We start from the raw sequence: 11,343 nt of genomic DNA, 5'->3' as shown, positions 1-11,343 counted from the left end.
ACATGAGAGCAACAGTTAATCTGGATCTAACCCTGCTCCTTTGAGGACTGGCAGGAAACAAGGGCATGTAGTTTCCAGAGCAGAGTGGGAACATGACTAGGTTGTGCATGTGAATCAGCAAATAGCAGGCTAAGCATGTGTACAGATTTCAGAGTAGCAGCCGTGTTAGTCTGTATCCGCAAAAAGAACAGGAGTACTTGTGGCACCTTGGAGACTAACAAATTTATTTGAGCATAAGCTTTCGTGGGCTACAGCCCACTTCATCGGATGCTTGCAGTGAAAAATACAGTCGGAAGACACACACACACACACACACACACACACACACACACACACACACACACACACACACACACACACACACACACACACCATGAAACAATGGGTGTTACCATATACACTCTAACAAGAGTGACCAGTTAAGGTGAGCTGTTACCAGCAGAGGAGAGAGAAACTTTTTGTAGGAGTAATCAAAATGGTCCATTTGCAGCAGTTGACAAGAAGGTGTGAGGAACTGTGTGTGTGTGTGTGTGTGTAGGGGGGAAATAAACATGGGGAAATAGTTTTACTTTGTGTAATGATCCATCTATTCCCAGTCTTTATTCAAGCCTAATGTAATGGTGTCCATTTTGCAAATTAATTCCAATTCAGCAGTGTCTCGTTGGAGTCTGTTTTTGAAGATTTTTGTTGTTCTCTGTCTGGTTTTTGAATGTTGTAATTCAAACCGGACAGTCTCTACGTAAAAGAATAAATGGACACAAATCAGACGTCAAGAATTATAACATTCAAAAACTGGTTGGAGAACGCTTCAATCTCCCTGGTCACTCAGTTACAGACCTAAAAGTCACAATATTACAACAAAAAACCTTCATGTTTATTTTAGCTCACCTTAACTGATCACTCTCGTTAGAGTGTGTATGGTAACACCCATTGTTTCATGTTCTCTGTGTGTGTATATATATATCTTCCGACTGTATTTTCCAATGCAAGCATCTGATGAAGTGGGCTGTAGCCCACGAAAGCTTATGCTCAAATAAATTTGTTAGTCTCTAAGGTGCCACAAGTACTTCTATTCTTTTTATGTCTACAGAGTTGCTGTTCAGAAGAGGTGGGGGTGGGGAGTTATAATTAGCTGCTACCATTTTCTGAGTTTTTGCACAAAACTGGTGGAGCTCAGTTTTAGTTTTGAAAGTGAAATTTCTGTTTAAGCTTCTGAGGTATAAAGAAAAGAAATATTTAAAAAAAATTAAATTAGGAGTTTTTCAGTTGATGGTGTCCTCCTCCAAATTAAAATGAGTCTCCCACATTCACCCAACTCTTTACAGTTTTAATAAAAAACTGCTGGTGTTACGCGGGGCACTCAAGTACAATAGTGAGGCTAAGCACAGTAGGATAACTAATGTCTCACAGCTAGGCATTTGATAATCGCTAATAGAAAGCTGGCATACCTTACTGAGAAAAAGAATGCTTTGTGTGTGCCATCTTCAACCAGAAACAATTCATTTCATTGTGTGTTACTTCTATATCTGCCTAACAAATAGACTGCACAGTCACATAAATGAGCTAATTTAATGAAAAGCCATCTGTAGCTCTTAACTATCCATGATAAACTCTCTCTCCTTATGGCTTCTGGATCATTGGCTGATGCGTGCATTTTGGGGGAGAAAAATACCTAAAGTTAACATTTCCTAAAGTAATAGTTAAAAGTGGCAGGGACTGGTTAAAGCTGTACATTTCACTTCCTCACTGTTAAGTCTAATCTTTTCAGGATTACATGACCTTCTCTTTGCATATTAGCAGAAAAATAATTTTTCCTGCAGTCAGCTTAATGCAATAAAAACTGGGTTCTTGCTGCTTCATTAAATACAGAAAAGTTGACACCAGGGATAAAGTTTCCCTTTCAATAAAGAGCAGATCGATCACTTATGATCAGCATGGCACCCTCACTTTATGTAATCTAGAAATAACACCGTTCAGAGGCATCCCATGCAGCATTTCTATATGCATTTCTAATGCATGTCACTCAGGAATCTAGGCACCAAATACAAAATTAGAGGTTGGTTAATGTTTGAACAATGGACTCCATCGCTCCCTTCCTATTTTAAGCTGCCTTCTCAGGCAGGAATAATCTTACTGGCTGTTTTCTAGGAGGATTCGTGCTGGGCCATCGTGTTACTCCTTTATAGGAGAAAAACCTGATTTAAAGAGATGTGTACTCATTCCTGAAAGTGGCAGGAATGGGGCTAATACTGTAGCAGTAGTGGTGCATAGCCCTCCATAGAAATCTCTGCCCTGAGATTTTCACCCTCACGTCTGTAGGCTGCATGCTTATCCAACAGAGATGCCATGATCATCTGTATGACATTTTTTCCAGCTGCGTGCACTGGATATGGTGCTATGTTTTAGAACGTGCAAACAGTTTAAGTTGGTGTAACAGCAGCTGGGTTTTGGAGCAGTTTTGGACTATTGGCTGATTAGTGGATGGCAAAAGCACTTGTGCGTTAAGGTATTACTTACTGGAGTGGCTCTACTGCACAGATTATACCCTTTGATTTGGAAAGGAGTCAAGGAATGATAACTTTTTAGTTGGGTCTTCAGTATCTTCATCTCTCATTCTCAAGACTGAAGTTCTTGAATAAGCTTAATTTATCCCTAAGAAGTATTATAAGGCTGATAGATATTACTTTCTTGCAGTTCCTGCCTGATAGCATTATAGCATGCAATTATGATACATAGTAAGATATCGCAGGCAGGCTTGCTAGCCTAATGAGGAGGGCTCTCAACTAGGTTCGCCAGGGGATGTTGACCGAGGGGAAGTGAGATACAGGGAGGAAATACGAGGAGGGTGCAACAGGAGCGGCCTCCTGATTCATACTGAAAAAGTGGGGCAATTGGCTAGTTATCTTAGGTGCCTCTACACAAACACAAGAATCCTGGGAAACAAGCAGGAAGAATTGGAAGTCCTGGCACAATCAAGGAACTATGCTGTGACTGGAGTAACAGAGACTTGGTCGGGTAGCTCACTTGACTGGCACACTGTCATGGATCGGTATAAACTGTACAGGAAAGACAGGTGGTGGAAAAAAAGTTGGAGGAGTTGCACTGTATGTAAGGAAGCAGTATGATTGCTCAGAACTCCAATATGGAACTGGTGAAAAGCCTGTTGAATGTCTTTGGGTTAAGTTTAGAGGCGAGAGCAGTAAGGGTGATGTTGTGGTCGGCATCTGCTATAGACCACCAGACCAGGAGGATGAGGTAGATGAGGCTTTCTTCGGACAACTAACAAAAGTTTCCAGAGGCTCTGGTTCTCATGGGAGACTTCAGTCACCCTGACATCTGCTGGGAGAGCAATACAGCAGTGCAAAGACAATCCAGGAAGTTTTTGGAGAGTGTTGGGGACACCTCCCCGGTGGAAGTGGTGGAGGAAACAACTAGGGGCCGTGCTCCTCTTGATCTGCTGCTCATGAACAGGGAAGAATTGGTGGGGAAGTAGAAGTGAGTGGCAACCTGGGCAGCAGTGACCATGAGATGGTTGAGTTCAGAATCCTACAAAAGGAAGAAAGCAGAGCAGCAGGATATGGACCTTGGACTTCAGAAAAGCAGACTTTGACTCCCTCGGCGAACAAATGGGCAGGATTCCTGGGAAGCTAATATGAGGGGGAAGGAGTCCAGGAGAGCTGGCTGTATTTTAAAGAAGCCTTATTAAGAGTGCAAGAACAAACCATCCTGATGTTCAGAAAGAATAACAAACATGGCAGGCGACCAGCTTGGCTTAATAGAGAAATCTTTGGTGAGCTTAAACACTAAAAGGAAGCTTACAAGAAGTGGAAATTTGGACAGATGACTTAAGGTATGTCTACATCTACAATTTTGCAGCGCTGGTTGTTACAGCTGTATTAGTACAGCTGTATAGGGCCAGCGCTGCAGAGTGGCCACACTTACTGCAACCAGCGCTGCAAGTGGTGTTAGATGTGGCCACGCTGCAGCGCTGTTGCACACCGCGGGGAAGGAGACTTGCTTAGAGGGGGGGTCGGGGAACGCCAGAGCACACCGCGGGGAAGGAGACCTGTGTGGAGGGGGGGTCGGGGAACGCCAGAGCACACCGCGGGGCTGGATACCTGCTTGGAGGGGGGGTTGGGGAACGCCAGAGCACACCGCGGGGAAGGAGACCTGCTTGGAGGGGGGGTCGGGGAACGCCAGAGCACACCACGGGGAAGGAGACCTGTTTGGAGGGGCGGTCGGGGAACGCCAGAGCACACCGCGGGGAAGGAGACCTGCTTGGAGGGGGGGTCGGGGAACGCCAGAGCACACCGCGGGGAAGGAGACCTGCTTGGAGGGCAGTGAAGTTTGCTTAACTGAGAGGCTTCCTCAGGTATGCTGGGATACCTGCTTATTCCACGGAGGTCAACAAAAATGCTGGTGAGTGTCTACACCTGATGACCAGCGCTGGTGATCCAGCGCTGGATCCTCTACACCCGAGGCACGACCGGGTGTACGGCCAGCGCTGCAAACGGAGTTGCAGCGCTGGTAATGCCCTGCAGGTGTGTACACATCCTAAGTTGCAGCGCTGTAACCCCCTCACCAGCGCTGCAACTTTGTAGTGTAGACAAGGCCTTAGGAGGTGTATAAAAATATCACTCAAGCATGCAGGGGTGTAATCAGGAAGGCCAAAGCACAACTGGAGTTGCAGCCAGCAAGGGATATGAAGGGTAGCAAAAAGGATTTCTACAGGTATGTTAGCAACAAGGAGGAGGTCAGGGAAAGTGTGGGACACTTGATGAATGGGAAAGGCAACTTAGTGACAGATGATATGGAAAAAGCTGAAGTACTCAATGCTTTTTTTGCTTCAGTCTTCACAGACAAGGTCAGCTCCCAGGATCCTGCACTGGGCAGCACAGTATGGGGAGGAGGAGAACAGCCCTCAGTGGTGAAAAAAACAGGTTAAGGACTATTTAGAAAAGCTGGACATTCACAAGTCCCTGGGCTGCATCTAGTGCATCTGAGGGAGTTGGCTGATGTGGTTGCAGAGCCACTGACAATTATCTTTGAAAACTCATGGCCATCAGTGGAGGTCCTGAACGATTGTAAAAAGGCAAAAATAGTGCCCATCTTTAAAAAAGGGAAGAAGGAGAATCTGGGAACCACAGACCCAGTCAGCCTCACCTCAGTCCCTGGAAAGATCCTGGAGCAGGTCCTCAAGGAATCCATTTTGAAACATTTAGAGGAAAGGAAAGTGATCAGGAACAGTGAACATGACTTTACCAAGGGCAAGTCATGCCTGACCAACCTGATTACTTTCTGTGGTGAGATAACTGGCTCTGTGGATATGGGGAAAGCGGTGGATGTGATAGATCTTGACTTTAGCTAAGCTTTTGATATGATCTTCCACAGTAGTCTTGTAAGCAAGTTAAAAAACTATTGATTAGATTAATGGATTATAAGGTGGATAGAAAGTTGGCAAGCTCGTCAGGCTCAATGAGAAGTGATCAATGGCTCCATATCTATTTGGCAGCCGGTATCAGGTGGAATGTCCCGGGGTCTGCCCTGGGGACAGTTGTGTTCAACATATTCATTAATGATCTGGATGATGGGATGACTTGCCCCTTCATCAAGTTTGGAGATGACACCAAGCTAGGGGGAGAGGTAGATATACTGGAGGGTAGGGATAGGGTCCAGAGTGACCTAGACAAATTGGAGGATTGGACTAAAAGAAACCTGATGAGATTCAACAAGAACAAATGCAGAGTCTTTCACTTAGGATGGAAGAATCTCATGTACTGCTATCGGCTGGGATGGCTAAGCGGCAGTTCTGCCGAAGAGGACCTGGGGATACTGTGGATGAGAAGCTGGATATGAGTCAGCAGTGTGCTCTTGTTGCCAAGAAGGCTAATGGCATCTTGGGCTGTATTAGTAGGAGCATTACCAGCAAATCGAGGGAAGTGATTATTTCCCCTCTATTCAGCACTGGTGAGGCCACACCTGTAGTATTGCATCCAGTTTTGGGCCCCCCACTACAGAAGGGATGTGGACAAATTGGAGAGAGTCCAGCGGAGGGCAACAAAAATGATTAGGGGGGCTGGGGCACATGACTTACAAGGAGAGGCTGAGGGAACTGGGCTTCTTTAGTCTCAGAAGAGAAGAGTGAGGGGGATTTGATAGCATTCAAGTACCTGAAGGGGGGTTCCAAAGAGGATGGAGCTCGGCTGTTCTCAGTGGTAGCAGATGACAGAACAAGGTGCAATGGTCTCAAGTTGCAGTGGAGGAGGCCTAGGTTGGATATTAGGAAACGCTATTTCACTAGGAGGCTGGTGAAGCACTGGAATGGGTTACCTAGGGAGCTGGTGGAATCTCCTTCCTTAGAGGTTGTTAAGGCCCAGCTTGACAAAGCCCTGGCTGGGATGATTTTGTTGGGGTTGGTCCTGCTTTGAGCAGGGGTCTGCACTAGATGACCTTCCGAGGTCTCTTCCAACCCTAATTTTCTATGATTCTATAATCTGGAAAGATGCTGGAACAAATTATTGAACAATCTATTTGTAAGCAACTGTTAGGTAAGAGGTGATTAAGTAAGAACTAATATGGATTGGTCAAGAACAAATCATGACAAACCAACCTAATTTTCTTCTTTGGCAGGGTTACTGGCCTGGTGGATGGGGGGAAATAGTAGATGTGATGTGATGTATCTTCATTTTAGTAAGGCTTTTGACATAGTCCCACAGTCCCAGACATCCTCATAAGCAAACTAGAGAAACGTGGTCTAGATGAATTTATGGGTGTGCAAATGGTTGAAAAATTGTACTCAGAGTAGTTATCAATGGTTCTCTGTCAAACTCGGAGGATGCAGGGATCTTCCTAGGCCTGGTACTTTTTAATATTTTCATTAATGATTTAGATAATGGAGTAGAGTGTGCTTATAAAATTTGTGTATAAGAGCAAGTTTGGAGTGGTTGCAAGCATTTTGGAGGACATGGATTACAATTAAGAATGATCTTGACAAATTGGAGAATTGGTCTAAAATCACTAAGATGAAATTCAATAAAGACAAGTGTGAAGTACTATACTTAAGGAAAAAGAAATGTACGAACTACAAAATGTGGAATTACTGACTGGGCAGTAGTACTGCAGAAAAGGATCTGGGGGTTATAGTGGATCCCAAATTGAATATGAATAACAATCTGATGCAGTGCAAAAAAGGCTGATAGATATTCTGGAGTGTATTAACTGGAGTGTATGTAAGACATGGGAGGTAATTGTTCTGCTCTACTCTGCGCTGGTGAGGCCTCATCTGGAGCACTGTGTTTAGTTCTGGGTGCCATGCTTCAGGAAAAAGGTGAGCAAATTGGAGAGAGTTCAGAGGAGAACAACAAAAATGATAAAAGGATTAGACAACTTGGTTGATGATGCTAGGTTTAAAAACCTGGGCATGTTTCACCTTGAGAAAAGTCTGAGTGGGGACCTGATAAGTTTTCAAATATGTTCAGGGCTATTATAAAGAGGACAGTAATCAATTGGTCTCCATATCCACTGAAGATAGGACAATAAGGAATGGGCTTAATCTGCATCAAGGGAGATTTAGGTTAGATATTAGGAAAATCTTTCTCACTGTCAGGGTTGTTACATGCTGCAATAGGTTAACAAGGGAGGCTGTGGAATCCCCATCACTGGAGGTTTTTTAGACCAGGTTGGACAAGCATGTGTCAAGGATGTTCTAGGTATATTTGGTCCTGTCTGAGTATGCAGGGCTGGACTAGATAATCTCTCAAGATCCCTTCCAGCTCTACATTTCTGTGATTCTGAGAGTATCTGTTGAGTAGAGTTCTGTAACAAAGATGATATGGAGAACTGTTTAGCAGGACACAACGGATTAAAAATCCCCAAAGTTATAAAAAAAACAAGATTTCTTATTTCTGTGGAGCAATTAAAAGTGTAATAAGTTTACCAATTTAACTGTCATTGTGGCATTTTACACTTTGAGAAATGAGACTAGACTTGTCAGTTTCACTTTTGTTCCTAGTCAGTTTTTAGTAAATTCTTTTTTCTTCATGCTGATCTAGAGCATGTTTGCATTGCAAAAGCTGTAGGGGAATGTTTGTTAGAAAACACCCTGCTACCATGGGAATTAAAATAATGAAAAAGGGGTGTCTAGTGATAACTTCTGCCCGAAGGGTCTCTGAGATTAGAGCATTTACCTCAGAGCCACCCTATATGGTGTTTTTTCAAGGACAGGGTCCAGCTGCGGCCACATCCAGTTTGCCTGTCTAAGATGGTTTCGCAATTTCACATGAGCCAGGACATATTTTTGCCAATCTTCTTTCCAAATCCTCATAAGTCTGAGGAAGAACGTAGGTTGCACTCCCTGGACATCAGGAGAGCATTAGCCTTCTACATTGGAAAGACAGAACCATTTTGCAGTTTGACACAGTTCATCATGGTGGCGGATAGGATGAAAGGTCATCCAGTGTCCATCTAGAGAATTTCATATTGGATCAACGCCTGCATCTGATTTTGCTATGATCAGGTAAAAGTGCCTCCCCTGGCAATTGTAACTACCCACTCAACTAGAGTGCAAACCTTGGCGGTGGCCTTCCTGACCCATGTGTCAATTCCAGATATCTGCAGGGCTGCCACCTGGTCATCCATTAACATGTTCATGTCTCACTATATGCTTACCCAGCAAGCCTGAGATATGACGCTGGCTTCGGTAGAGCAGTATTACAAATTCCGAGCCCATCTCCAGGGATACTGCTTGTGAGTCAGCTAGAATGGAATCAACATGAGCAAGCACTCGAAGAAGAAAAAACGGTTACCTACCTTTTCGTAATTGTTGTTCTTCGAGATGTATTCATGTCCATTCCATTACCTGCCCTCCTGCCCCTCTGTTGGAGTTGCTGGCAAGAAGGAACTGAGAGAGTGTAGGGCCAGCAGCACCTGATATACCGAAGCATGAGTGCGGCACTCCAGAGGGCACCACGGCTGACCCTACGGATACTGCTAAGGCAAAAGTCTCCGACATGTGGGCATGCATGCACCTAGAATGGAATCGACATGAGCACTACATCTTGAAGAACAACAGTTATGGCTACACTAGGGCTTGATCCTGTGAGCATCTGTGTGTCCGAAACTCTCAATGGACTTCATTGGGAATGGAGAATGCTCAGCACCTTAGAGGATCCAGGTATCCTATTTCCTGTAACTGAGTTGCTATGGAAAATCTCTCTAAATGCAACAAAGCAAACTACAGATGGTGTGTGAAGTTGATTAAGAGCGTGAGATACATTAGTGAACAGAAAAGGGACACCTGGCTCAATTAGTAAAATGTGGGAACAAACTAGAGTAAAATGTCAAAATGAGCAATAAAATTAAAAAAAACCAACAAACTTTCCAGTGCGGGTTTCCTGTGAGTGGAGAGGAATAGTCAGGATTTGGCTTGACACTGGAACCCGTCATTTGGAGATCTAAGTGTAAAGAAAGCTGAGAAATGTCAGGATTAGGAGTGGCAATTAGAGAATAAAGATTTTATCCTTTGCCTGGTGCTCCCATTGTTTCCTTTTGTGCTCAGTAGGCTGACTAATTGAAGCAAGGTCCATTCATGCAGCCTGCTTGAGAGTTTAAAATGTGTTGCTGCAAAGTTGCTCCTTCTCCTTTCTTGGGCAGATGGAAATTTACAGTCACAGAATTGCCTGTTGTGTTGCCAAAAAACCTGTGACTTCCTTTTTGTTTTGAAAACTGACCATTATGGTGCATTTTTTGTTGAAACTATATGCACAAGGCAAGTTCATAAAATAACAGTTAGGGCTTGCCTTCTCTCCCTTGGATGGATGCTGCATCACAATACTTAAGGTTCCATCTACACTGCAATCTGTTGGTCACCGTTAAGGGACAATGTATAAAAATTTTCCTAATATGGGGTGGGGAAAACCTGTAATGCCGCAGTGACTCATCAGTGATTTCTGTACGAGTTGCAGGTGCTAAGCACCTCTAGGGATCCAAATGTTTAAATATTTTTGAGGCTGAGTTTTAAATTCAGAGTTGGGAGGAGAGAACTTTTTGGTTTAAAATACTCAAAATATGCATTTGGTTGCTTCCTGAAAGAATGGTCACTTTCAGTCTATACGCCACCAGAATACTTCTGATTCCACTTTCTACTGTGTTGGAAGCAAAGATGGCAAAAGATTGTAGGCGTTCAGATTGTGCACAGCAGGTTTTCCAAAGTTGGGTTGTGTTGCCATGTCTCCTCTCTTTAGGATGCAGCCAGCCTCTTTTGATCACCCAGGCTTCACTGCAGCAGTCTCCTTGCATCACTTCATGCTGGAACTCTCCCAAAGGACACAGGAGGAATTAACGTCATGGAATGTTGGGGCTTGTCTACATGAGAACACTCAAGAAGAAAATCTGAATTAAAATTTCGAGTGGATTAATTAAACTTCATTAAACCCTTGTGTGGATGCTTTTATTCAGAACTGGTGACCTTAATTTGGTTTAATTAATTAGTGAATTGAACTGAATTAAGGCCACTTTAATTCTGAATGAGACCATCCACACAGAAGCTTAATGCGGTTTAATTCACTTTAAATTTACAGCTTTAGGCTTGGTCTACACTTCAAAGTTATGTAGGCATAGCTGTGTTAGATGGTGTCAAAAATACCCACACCCAGGCCAACATAAAACCCCCAGTTTAGATGAAGCTATGCCAACAGAAGAGGGCTTTTGTTGATATAGGTAATGTCTTTCAGGAAGATTGTGTTCCTACACTGACAGAAATACTCCTTTTGTCAGGGTAGGCTGTATCTAAGCTTGGGGGCTATGCTGGCATAACTGTGCTAAAATAGCTACGTGAGCATAGGCTCAATAGTGTAGTCATACCCTTAGTTAATTTGGATCACTTTTCCTGAGTGTTCCCATGTAGACAAGCCTTTAAAAAAGATCCAGAATAGAACTTTCTGGTTAGTTACCTAGAAGACCACCTCTCTTGAGGTCAGAATATGGAGTGAAATTGCTGCATGTCTAGCCCTAACCAGTAACTTCATTTTTCAGTCCTTAATGAAACAGCAGGACAGACACCAGAACAGGGTCTAGCACTCTCTTCATGCACTAAATTGTCATCTTAAGTATAATTAGGAAGGCCAAAAAAGAATTTGAAGAACAGCTAGCCCAAAGACTCAGAAAGTAACAGCAAAAACTTTAAGAACAGCAGAAGCAGGAAGCCTGCTAAACAACCCATGGAGCCACTGCACGTTTGAGATGCCAAAGAAACTCTGAAGGAAGATAAGGCCATTGCGGAGAAACTAAATGAGTTCTTTGCTTTGGTCTTCATGGCTGAGAATGTGAGGGAGATTCACAAACCTG

General features: G+C 43.7%; 1 protein-coding gene across 4 annotated transcripts in view; it reads left to right on the top strand.

Moving 5' to 3' along the window:
- UBAP2 (ubiquitin associated protein 2) overlaps nucleotides 1–11,343 on the top strand; it is a 145,986-nt gene that overhangs the window by 53,945 nt on the left and 80,698 nt on the right. The window lies entirely within an intron of this gene.

Source organism: Gopherus evgoodei, chromosome 6 (genome assembly GCF_007399415.2).
Source record: "Gopherus evgoodei ecotype Sinaloan lineage chromosome 6, rGopEvg1_v1.p, whole genome shotgun sequence".
Taxonomy (NCBI): domain Eukaryota; kingdom Metazoa; phylum Chordata; order Testudines; family Testudinidae; genus Gopherus; species Gopherus evgoodei.
This window is presented reverse-complemented; position numbering and strand designations above follow the sequence as displayed.